The sequence below is a fragment of the Leucoraja erinacea genome, unplaced genomic scaffold, assembly GCF_028641065.1.
Source record: "Leucoraja erinacea ecotype New England unplaced genomic scaffold, Leri_hhj_1 Leri_315S, whole genome shotgun sequence".
NCBI classification, from domain to species: Eukaryota; Metazoa; Chordata; class Chondrichthyes; order Rajiformes; family Rajidae; genus Leucoraja; species Leucoraja erinaceus.
In genome coordinates this window covers 20908-32500 of record NW_026576216.1, presented here as the reverse complement: position 1 = coordinate 32500, position 11593 = coordinate 20908, and positions in this window count along the sequence as shown.

Genomic DNA, 11593 nt, shown 5'->3' with positions numbered 1-11593 from the left:
TGGGTGGGTGGTGTCTTTGATGATATTGGTTGCTCTCTTGCGACTGCGAGATGGGTATGTCCTGGATTGCAGGTTGGGGTGATCTGGTGATCTTCTCCGCTGTCCTCACCACTCTCTGTAGTGCCTTCTGGTCAGCAGCAGAGCAACTGCCATACCAGACTGAGAGACTGCTGGTAAGAATGCTCTCAATGGCACCCCTGTAGAAAGTGGTGAGGGCAGAAGGGGGGAGGTCGGCTCTCCTCATCCGTCAAAGGAAGTGGAGGCGTTGCTGAGCTTCCTTGACTAGGGAGATGGTATTGGTGGACCATGTCTGATCATCTGTGATGTGCACTCCCAGGAACTTGGTGCTTTTCACAGACTCCACTGCACTGCCATTGATGGTGAGTGGGGTGTGTGTTGTCTGTTTCTTCCTGAAGTCCACAGTTATTTATTTTGTTTTATTAACATTGAGTTGAAGGTTATTGATGTCACACCAGCTGATGAGTTGTTGAACCTCCTCTCTGTAGGCCGAGTCGTCATCGTGGCTGATGAGGCCCACCACTGTAGTGTCATCTGCGAACTTGATGATGTGGTTCGAATTGTGTTTGGCACAACAGTCATGAGTCATCAGCGTGAACAACAGAGGGCTCAGCACACATCCCTGTGGGACCCCGGTGTTCATGATGGTGGTCTCTGATGAGTTTTTGCCAACTCTTACTGTCTGTGGTCTGTCAGTGAGGAAGTCCAGTAACCAGTTGCATAGTGGGGTGCTGATGCCTATTTCGCCGAGTTTATTCACCAGATGTTGGGGGATGACTGTATTGAAGGCGGAGCTGAAGTCGATAAACAGCATCCGCACGTAACTGTTATTGTTTTCCAGATGAGCCAGGCTTAGGTGGAGTGTTGTTGCTATGGCATCATCAGTGGAACGGTTGGGACAGTAAGCAAACTGGTATGGGTCAAGTGTAGAGGGGAGACTGGATGTTATGTGGGCCTTGACCAACCTTTCAAAGCACTTCATCATGATGGACGTGAGTGCTATGGGCCGGTAGTCATTCAGTGTTGAGGCTGGGGATTTCTTGGGTAGCGGTATGATGGTGGTGGCTTTGAAGCATGCTGGTATGATGGCTTGGCTCAGAGAGGTGTTGTAGATGTCCGTAAGAACCTCTTTGAGTTGGTTAGCACAGTCTGTGAGCACACGCCCCGGTATGTTGTCAGAACCTGCAGCTTTTCTGGGGTTCACCTTGAGTAGGGTCCTCCGCACATCAGCTGGGTCCAGGTGAACTGTTTCATGGTCTGGGCAGGGAGGGGCTTTTGTTGGTGTGGTGGTGTTGTCCTCCTCAAACCGGTTGAAGAAGGTGTTAAGTGTGTTGAGGAAGTCTGTGATGTCCTCGCACAGTGGGGGTGTTGGCCTGTAGCCGGTGACAGACTGGATGCCTTGCCACAGGCGCTTGGGGTCCTTAGTGTCCGTGAAGTGTGCTTGAATTTTCTGTCCATAGGCACGCTTGGCTGTTCTCACGCCCCGGTTCAAGTTGGCCCTAGCAATACTAAGGGCGTCTTTGTCCCCGGACTTGAAAGCAGCATTCCGTGCTCTCAAGAGCTCACGTACCGCCCTGGTGAACCAGGGTTTGTTGTTGGCCCTCGTGGTGATGTTTTTGATGACGGTCACATCTTCCATGCATTTGAATATATATCCAGTCACAGATTCAGTGTATTCCGTCAAGTTGACATGATGGTTGGCAGTTGCAGCCTCCCTAAAAACGGTCCAGTCTGTGCAGTCGAAACAGTCTTTGAGAGCTGAGGTGGCTCCCTCTGGCCATGCTCTGATCTGCTTCACAGACGGCTTGCTCCTGGTCAATAGAGGTCTGTAAGCTGGAATTAGCATAACAGAGAGGTGGTCTGAGTTTCCCAGGTGGGGATGGGGAGCAGCTCTGAATGCCTGTCTGATGTTGGTGTAGACTTGGTCGAGTAAGTTATTTCCCCTGGTTGCAAAGTTCACATGTTTTTAATAATGTGGTAGTACTGTCTTCAGTTTGGCGTGATTGAAGTCGCCAGCGATTATGTAGACATAGTCTGGGTTAGAGTTCTGCATTGTGCTGATAGACTGATACAATGTAGACAGTGCGTCCTTTGTGTTTGCACTGGGTGGAATGTACACAGCTGTGATGTTGATGGCTGTGAATTCCCTTGGCATGTAGAATGGTCGGCATTTAATTGTCAGAAATTCTATATCCTCAGAACAGTGGCTTGACACAGTTACGCCGTGTGTACACCAGTTGTTATTGATGAAAATGCATACACCTCCATATAAACATACTCACACATGCACTCGTACTCTTACACGTACATCCATTATAAACCCACTGACTCCCATAGTTATTTAGGCTACACTTCTTCCCACCCTGCTTCCTGTAAAGACTCTATCCCTTACTCCCAATTCAGGTGTGAACACCACATCTGCATCCAAATTGAAGTGTTCCATACTAGGTCATTGGCGATGTCCTCATTCTATAGCAAACGGTGGTTCCAGTCTTCCAATATAGATGAGGCTCGCACTAGGCTCTCCTCGATATCCTGCAGCTCTGCACTTGCTCCCCCCCTCCCCATTCATAACAGGGACAGAGTCCCCCCTGTTCTCACCTTCCACCCCATCAGCCATCGCATACAGCACCTAATCCTTCTACATATTCGCCAACTGCAACTGAATTCCACAACAGGCCACATCTTCCCATCTTCACCCCTTTCCACCTTCCACAGAGATTGTCCCTTCCGCAACTCCCTGGTCAACTTGTGCCTTCACACCCAAACAACCCCCTGCCCAGATACTTTCCTCTGCAACTGCAGGAGATGCAACACCTATCCCTATACCTCCACACTCAACTTTTCAGGTGAAGCGGAGATCCACTTGCACCTCCTTCAAACTCATCTACTGTATCCGCTGTTCCAGGTGTGGACTGTGTATATCGGCGAGACCAAGCGCAGACTAGGCAATCATTTCGCTGAACACCTCTGTCCAGTCCACCTAAATCTACCTGATCTCCCAGTTGCTCAGAACTTTAACTCCCCCTATCATTCCCATGATTACTTTACTGTTCTGGTCCTTCTCCATTGTCAGAGTGAGGCCTTGGAGAAGCAGCACCTCATATTTAGTTTGGGTAGCTCACACCCCAGAGGTATGAAAATTGACTTCCATCATTTCAAGTAACCCTTGTTTTTCTTCTCTCTCTCCATCCCTTCCCCTAGTTCTCCCACCAGTCTTACTGTCCCTGACTATATTTTACCTCTGTTTGCTTTGTTATTAACTTAGTCCCAACTTGTTAGTCCCAACTAACAATGATCTAATCTCCATTCTCTTTGATCTCCATTCCCGTTGTCCTGTTTTCACACCTTACACTACCTCATAACCATATAACGAATAACCATATAACAATTACAGCACGGAAACAGGCCATCTCGGCCCTTCCAGTCCTTGACGAACAATTATTGTCCCCTAGTCCCATATACCTGAGCTCAGACCATAACCCTCCATTCCTTTCCCGTCCATATACCAATCCAATTCATTTTTAAATTATAAAATCGAACCTGCCTCCACCACTTCCACTGAAAGCTCATTCCACACAGCTACCAGAGTTGACGTGGAAAAGCTTTTCCCACTGAGAGTAGGGAAGATTCAAACAAGGGGACATGACATGAGAATTAAGGGACTGAAGTTTAGGGGTAACATGAGGGGGAACTTCTTTACTCAGAGAGTGGTAGCTGTGTGGAATGAGCTCCCAGTGAAGGTGGTGGAGGCAGGTTCGTTTTTATCATTTAAAAATAAATTGGATAGTTATATGGATGGGAAGGGAATGGAGGGTTATGGTCTGAGCGCAGGTATATGGGACTAGGGGAGATTATGTGTTCGGCACGGACTAGAAGGGTCGAGATGGCCTGTTTCCGTGCTGTAATTGTTATATGGTTATATTATATGGTTACCACTCTCTGAGTAAAGAAGTTCCCCCTCATGTTACCCCTAAACTTCGGTCCCTTAATTCTCAAATCATGTCCTCTTGTTTGAATCTTCCCTACTCTCAATGGAAAAAGCTTATCCACATCAACTCTGTCTATGTCTCTCATCATTTTAAAAACCTCTATCAAGTCCCTCTTAACCTTCTGCGCTCCAAAGAATAAAGACCTAACTAGTTCAACCTTTCTCTGTAACTTAGTTGCTGAAACCCAAGCAACACTCTAGTAAATCTCCTCTGTACTCTCTCTATTTTGTTGACATCCTTCCTATAATTTGGCGACCAAAATTGTACACCATACTCCAGAATTGGCCTCACAAATGCCTTGTACAATTTTAACATTACATCCCAACTTCTATACTCAATGCTCTGATTTATAAAGGCCAGCACACCAAAAGCTTTCTTTACCACCCTTTCTACATGTGATTCCACCTTCAGGGAACTGTGCACAGTTATTCCCAGATCCCTCTGTTCAACTGCATTCCTCAATTCCCTACCATTTACCATGTACGTCCTATTTTGATTTGGCCTGCCAAGATGTAACACTTCACACTTATCAGCATTAAACTCCATATGCCATCTTTCAACCCACTCTTCCAACTGGCCTAAATCTCTCTGTAGACTTTGAAAATCTATTTCATTATCCACAACCACCTATCTCAGTATCATCTGCATATTTACTAATCCAATTTACCACACCACCATCCAGATCATTGATGATATGACAATCAACAGTGGACCCAACACAGATCCCTGAGGCACACCACTAGTCACCGGCCTCCAACCTGACAAACAGCCATCCACCATTTGTGCCTTTTTTTCTTTTCCTTTTTTATTTTGTATGGATTTATTGACATTTAATCTATTCAATTAGTTTAATCAATCTCTGTAAAGCACTTTGGTTCAAAGTGATTTTGTTTAAAAGTGCTATAAAAATAAATATTATTATTATTATTATTATTACTCTCTGGCATCTCCCCTTCAGCCACTGTTCAATCCATCTTGCTATTCCACCATTAATACCCAACAATTTAACTTTCTTAACCAATCTTCCATGTGGAATCTCATCAAAGGCCTTACTGAAGTCCATATATACAACATCCACTGCTTTACCCTCATCAATTTCCCTAGTAACCTCTTCAAAAAATTCAAGAAGATTAGTCAAACATGACATTCCAGGCACAAATCCATGTTGACTGTTCCTAATCAGACCCTGTTTATCCAGATGCTTATATATTATCTCTAAGTATCCTTTCCATTAATTTTCCCACCACTGACGTCAAACTAACAGGTCTATAATTGCCAGGTTTACTCTTAGAACCCTTTTTACACAATGGAACAACATGCGCAGTACGCCAATCCTCCAGCAACATTCCCGTTTCTAATGACATTTGAAATATTTCTGTCATAGCCCCTTCTATTTCTACACTAACTTCCCTCAATGTCCTAGGGAATATCCTGTCAGGACCTGGAGACTTATCCACATTTATATTTTTTTAAACAGTCAGTACTTCCTTTTCTTTGAATCTCATAGTTTCCATAGCTACTCTACTTGTTTCCCTTACCTCACATAATTCAATATCCTTCTGACAGATTCAGACAGATTCAATTTTAATTGTCATTGTCAGTGTACAGTACAGAGACAATGAAATGCATTTAGCATCTCCCTTGAAGAGCGACATAGAGTGACAGCCGCCGGAAAGAAGCTGTTCCTCGACCTGCTGGTTCGGCAACGGAGAGACCTGTAGCGCCTCCCGGATGGTAGGAGGGTAAACAGTCCATGGTTGGGGTGAGAGCAGTCCTTGGCGATGCTGAGCGCCCTCCGCAGACAGCGCTTGCTTTGGACAGACTCAATGGAGGGGAGCGTGGAACCTTGGTGAATACCGAAGAAAAGAAAATGTTCAATATCTCCCCCATCTCTTTTGGCTCTGCAGATAGCAGTCCACTCTGTCTCTCTAATGGACCAATGTTATCACTCGTTATCCTTTTGCTATTAATATAGCTTTAGAAACCCATTGGATTTTCTTTCACCTTACTTGCCAAAGCAACATCATAACTTCTTTTAGCTTTTCTAATTTATTTCTTAAGATTATTTTTACATTCTTTATACTCCTTAAGCACCTCATTTACTCCATGCTGCCTATAATTATTGTAGATCTCTCTTTTTCCGAACCAAGTGTCCAATTCCCCTTGAAAACAGTGGCTCTTTCCAATTTTTACTAATTCCTTTCAACCGAACAAGGACATAAAGATTCTGTACTCATAAAATTTCCCCTTTATATGTCCTCCATTTCTCTTCTACATCCTTCCCATAAAACAAAATGTCTCAGTTCACTCCTTTTAAATCCTTTCGCATCTCCTCAATGTTAGCCTTTCTCCAATCAAAAATGTCAACCCTTGGTCCAGTTCTGACCCTCTCCATAATTATATTGAAACTAATGGTATTGTGATCACTGGACCCGAAATGCTCCCCAACACATACCTCCGCCACCTGACCCGTCTCATTTCCTAACAGGAGGTCCAGCACTGCCCCTTCTCTAGTAGGTACATCTATGTATTGCTGCAAAAAAACTATCCTGCAAACATTTTACAAACTCCAAACCATCCAGCCCTTTTACAGAATGTGTTTCCCAGTCTATGTGTGGAAAATTGAAATCTCCCACAATCACTACCTTGTGCTTACTACTAATATCTGCGATCTCTTTACATATTTGCTCTTCCAATTCTCGCTCCCCATTTGGCGGTCTATAATACACCCCTATAAGTGTTGCTACACCTTTCCCATTTCTCAGTTCCATCCAAATCGCCTACCTAGACAAGCCCTCTAATCTATCCTTCCAAAGCAGTGCTGCAATATCTTATCTATACACTTTCTTATCTATGCACGCCCACCCCCCATCAGTCTAAAGAATGGTCTCTACCCGAAACGTCTTCCATTCCTTCTCTCCGGAGACCTCCATCCATTCTTGGTTTTGGGGGCAGTGAGGCAGCTGTAAGTGTCAGTGGCATAACTACAGCCTGCCCCATGGATGGGGCAGGAAATGCCTTTCAGGATTGTGAGTGTGAGATGTTGCACCTTCTCTGCCACTTGGTGTGAGCTTCAGTGCCCTCCTGACTCACGGATCCTGGCCTCTCAATGCCATGCCCAATGCTCCGTGTTCATAGGCTCTGGGAGCGTGATTAGGCCATTCAGCCCATGTAGTCTACTTCACCATTCAACCCTTGTGGCTAAAGGGATCAGGGGGTATGGAGAGAAGGCAGGTACAGGATACCGAGTTGGATGATCAGCCAAGATCATATAGAATGGTGATGCAGGCTCGAAGGGCCGAATGGCCTACTCCTGCACCTATTTTCTATGTTTCTATGTTTCTAACTATGGTAGATCTATCTACCCCTCTCCACCCCCTATCTCCTGCCTTCTCCCCATAACCTCTAACTCCTGTACTAATCAAGAACCGGTCCATCTCTGCCTTAAAAATATCCACTGGCTTGGTCTCCACAGTTGTCTGTAACAAAGATTCACAACCCTCTGACTAAAGAAATTCCTCCTTATCTTCTTTCTAAAGGTACGTCCTTTTATTCTGGTCCTTGACACTCCCACTCGTGGAAACATCCTCTCTACATTCACTCTATCCAGGCCTTTCACTATTATGTAAGTTTCAATGTACCCCCCTCATCCTTCTAAAACCCAGTGAGTAGAGGCCCAGTGCTATCAAATGCGCAACATATGTGTTTACCCACTCATTCCTTCTTCCCCACTTTGTGCAAACACGGGTCTGAAGTTCCCATGAGGGATGTTGCAGAGATCTCTTCAGAGAAGTTTGAATCATTCAGGGTCTTTGCACATTCCAGGGTTCTATCTTTCATATGAGATATTCAGCCATGGCAAACTTACGTAACAGTGAATGGCCTGGATAGAGTGAATGTAGAGAGGATGTTTCCTCGAGTAGGAGTGTCATGGACCAGTGGCCATAGCCTCATGATAAAAGGACGTACCTTTAGAAAGGAGATGAGGAAGGGTTTTGTTAATCAGAGGGTTGTGAATCTTTGCCACAGACGGCTGAGGAGACCAAGTCAGTGGATATTTTTAAGACGGAGATGACAGGTTCAGGATTAGTATGGGAGTCAGGGGTTATGGGGAGAAGGCAGGAGAATGGGGTGGAGAGTGGTAGATAGATCTGCTATGGTTGAATGGAGAAGTAGGCAAGATGGGCTGATTGGCCTAATCATGCTCCTAGAACCTATGACCATGGAGCATTGGGCATGGCATTGAGAGGCCGGGCTCCGTGTGTCAGGAGGGCACTGAAGCTTAGACCAAGTGGCAGAGAAGGTGCAACATCTCACACTCACAACCCTGAAAGGGATTTCCTGCCCCATCCATGGGATAGGCTGTAGTTACCCCACGGACACTTACAGCTGCCGCACTGTCCCCAAAACCAAGTACAGATGGAGGTCTCCTGTGAGATATAGCTCACAGGGCTAACAGAATCAAGGGATATGGGAAGTGTAATGTCTTGTGTAAAACCCGGTTGTGACGAGCACAGTATAGAAACGTCCGACACCGATGAGATCTGCTTGTCATTTAATGAAAATCTCCCCTTCGGATTGCGCATGTTGATGATGTGTACAAACGTTGCATACATTACAGGAAGAAAGCTGGAATGGGGCACAAAGCAGGAAGGTACAAATTCCGTACAGACAGCACCCGTAGTCAGGTCTCTGGCGCTGTAAGGCAGCAACTCTACCGCTGCACCACCGTGCTGCTGTGGCTGGTTCTGTGAGCAGCAGTCTGCTTTGGTGGCTTTCTTGATGCTGATGCTCTGGGGTCAGTTTAATGGAGACAACAAACTTTAGGTTAAAAGAGGAACATTTTGCATAACATCTTAGAGGAGGTATGTTTGGAAAGCTGGAAAAGATGCTGAGAATATATGTATTGCATCATTAGAAACAAAAACTGAAGCTACAAAATATAATGGAGGATAGTTTGAAAAGCCCCTGTCCCACTGTATGAGGTAATTCACGAGTTCTCAGAGTTTTCGGAGAACGTCCGTAGTGGGTCCGTAGGAGTTTGTGGATGTCTTGTAGCGGCTCGTAATGCTAACGGTAGGTACTCGGGACATCCGGTAACTCGTGACGTTTTTACATCCCTGTAAAAAATGTTCACGAGTAAAAAAACACTCGTGATGAAAAAAATGGTACCATTTTACTGGTAGTTACTTCGCGGGCAGACCATAGTAGACTCATAGATAATCATGGATGCTCGCAGCTCGGCAGCTGGACAGAGAAGTAAAGGTGAGTGAAAAAGTTAAAGTCAACATCAGCACATGACCTCTTCCCTAATTATTTGCATGATAACAGCCGGTCTGATTGGCATTATCCGTCCCAGGTGTTCACTGTTATTTGTCTTCCTCACTGTTTCAGATCAGCACCTCTCTCCTTCATTGCTGCTTAAAATGACCAACCGGGGAATTAAAACAGATTTTACATTAAAAGGAAACTTTCCCTGCCAAAGTTAATCATCCTTCCCTCTCGCCAGAAAGTTTTCTTCTCTTCTCTTCCTCACCCCCTCCCCCCTTTCCTTTTGTTATGGTAGCAGAATAATAATAATAAAAAAGAAGTTAGAAAGGAGAATAAAAGATGGAGCCCTGTCAGTGGATTGAATGTGCTCTTAAAACTGGCGTCACTACAAAGGTTAGCAGATCTATCCGTCAATTCTGTGAACGAGTGGATTCCAGAAAAAAAGGGAGAAAGAGATACTTTGATATTTTACAAGGGTGAATGTGAAAAATAGGAGGTTGGGGATCTAATTACCCAACTGTAATTGGGGGCTTGGGAATAAAGTTGCAGTCCTCTCAACTCACCGCAGATCATTTTTCATTTATTTCATTTATATTATTTATTTCGAACAGAATAAAAAGCAAGTGTGAAACAGCATACAAAAAACAAAACAAGAATATTTATAAAGTGTCATAAACAATATCTATAAATAAATGAAATCGTATGTGTACGAAAAGGAGCAGGAAGAAGCAAAAGCTTATTCATTCCCACCCCTTATTCAACTGCTTGTAATTATCGTATACAAATTTAGCAGCTATATGTACACCAAATTATTTAATTTATACACTAATCAAATATTTACAAAGCAATATAAAAAAAAGAAGAAAAAGAAAAGAAAAAACCCTCATATACTATACAGTATCACATATATACTGTATATATACTCATATATACAACCCATCACCCTATAATCACCTATCCCAATACAATCAGTATAACAAATAGCCCACTCACAATCACCTATCCTCATCCCAATATCCTTTTAAGCAAGTGTTTTTGTACATCTTTTTAAACTGAATTATGCTTGTCCTAAGTTTTATCTCCTGTTCCAGACCATTCCACAAATTCACACCACAGATTGCTATGCACATACTTTTAAGAATTGTTCTGACATTGAGTTTTTAAAAATTATGTTCACCTCTCAAATTATACCCACCCTGTCTTTCCATAAACAGTTTTTGTATATTACTTGGAAGTAAATTATTTTTTGCTTTGTACATGATTTGTGCAGTCTTAAATTTAACCAGATCGGTGAACTTCAGTGTATGTGATTTTAAGAATAATAAATTGGTATGTTCAAGATATCCAACGTTATTGATAATTCGTATCGCTCTTTTTTGTAATGTGCATAACGGCTGTAGGTTGGTTTTGTAGGTGTTACCCCATATCTCCACACAGTAACTCAGATCAATTACGTTAAGAGAACATCTGTAAGTAGAACTTAATGAGGTCCATTAGAGCAACATGTGCAGCGTTCTCGAACAGCACTTGTCAGCTTCTTGGATGAGCTGAAGGAAGCTGTTAACTAGGGACCTTGTGAGTTGCTTAAATACTGGAGGAAAGGAAACAGGTCCACTTAGGATCACTGTTCAGCTAGTTCAGAAAGAGAGAGAGAAACGAGAGAGAGGGAAAGGGAGTGAAAGAAAAAAGAAAGAGAGGGAGAGAGTGTGAAAGAGAGCGAGAGAGAGAGACGGGTGGCTCTTTTATCCTGGCTGTCACGGTTCGGAAGAAAAAGTATCTGGTTCTCCTATCATTCCCATGATAAAACATTTTCTCTCCTTTGTCTTCCTTGGAAGCTGACTAGTATTTTTTAAACAAAAAAGCAAAGGGGGAGAATCCTTCCTTAATTTGTTTTGCCTTGTCCTAGTTAGTATTTGTGAGCACCGAAAATCCCCGATTATTTTATTTTGTTTGAAGAAAAAGGGAAAGATATTTTGGCAAGCGAGAGAACGGAGTGAAAACGAGGCGGTTTTCCCTTTCTTGGCAGAGACTTGAGCTAAAGGTGAGTTCAATGATTGTCGTGTGCAGCAAATTTGCGTTTAATGGGTCGCTCAATGCATGCAAGACTTTCAGGGAATGTTGAGCATGAGCCAGTCCGCTTGTTTCTTGGTTCTTGGTTTCTTGGTCCTCCAAAATATTCCAAATGGAATTTAAACTGGAGGTGGTGAAGGGAGGGCATAAGCCAGAAAGGGTTATTGGGAAGAAAGAGCTACTTTAAATTTAGTTGCATCTGGTTGGGTAATTATAGTAGGGTGGAGACTATTCCATGCTTT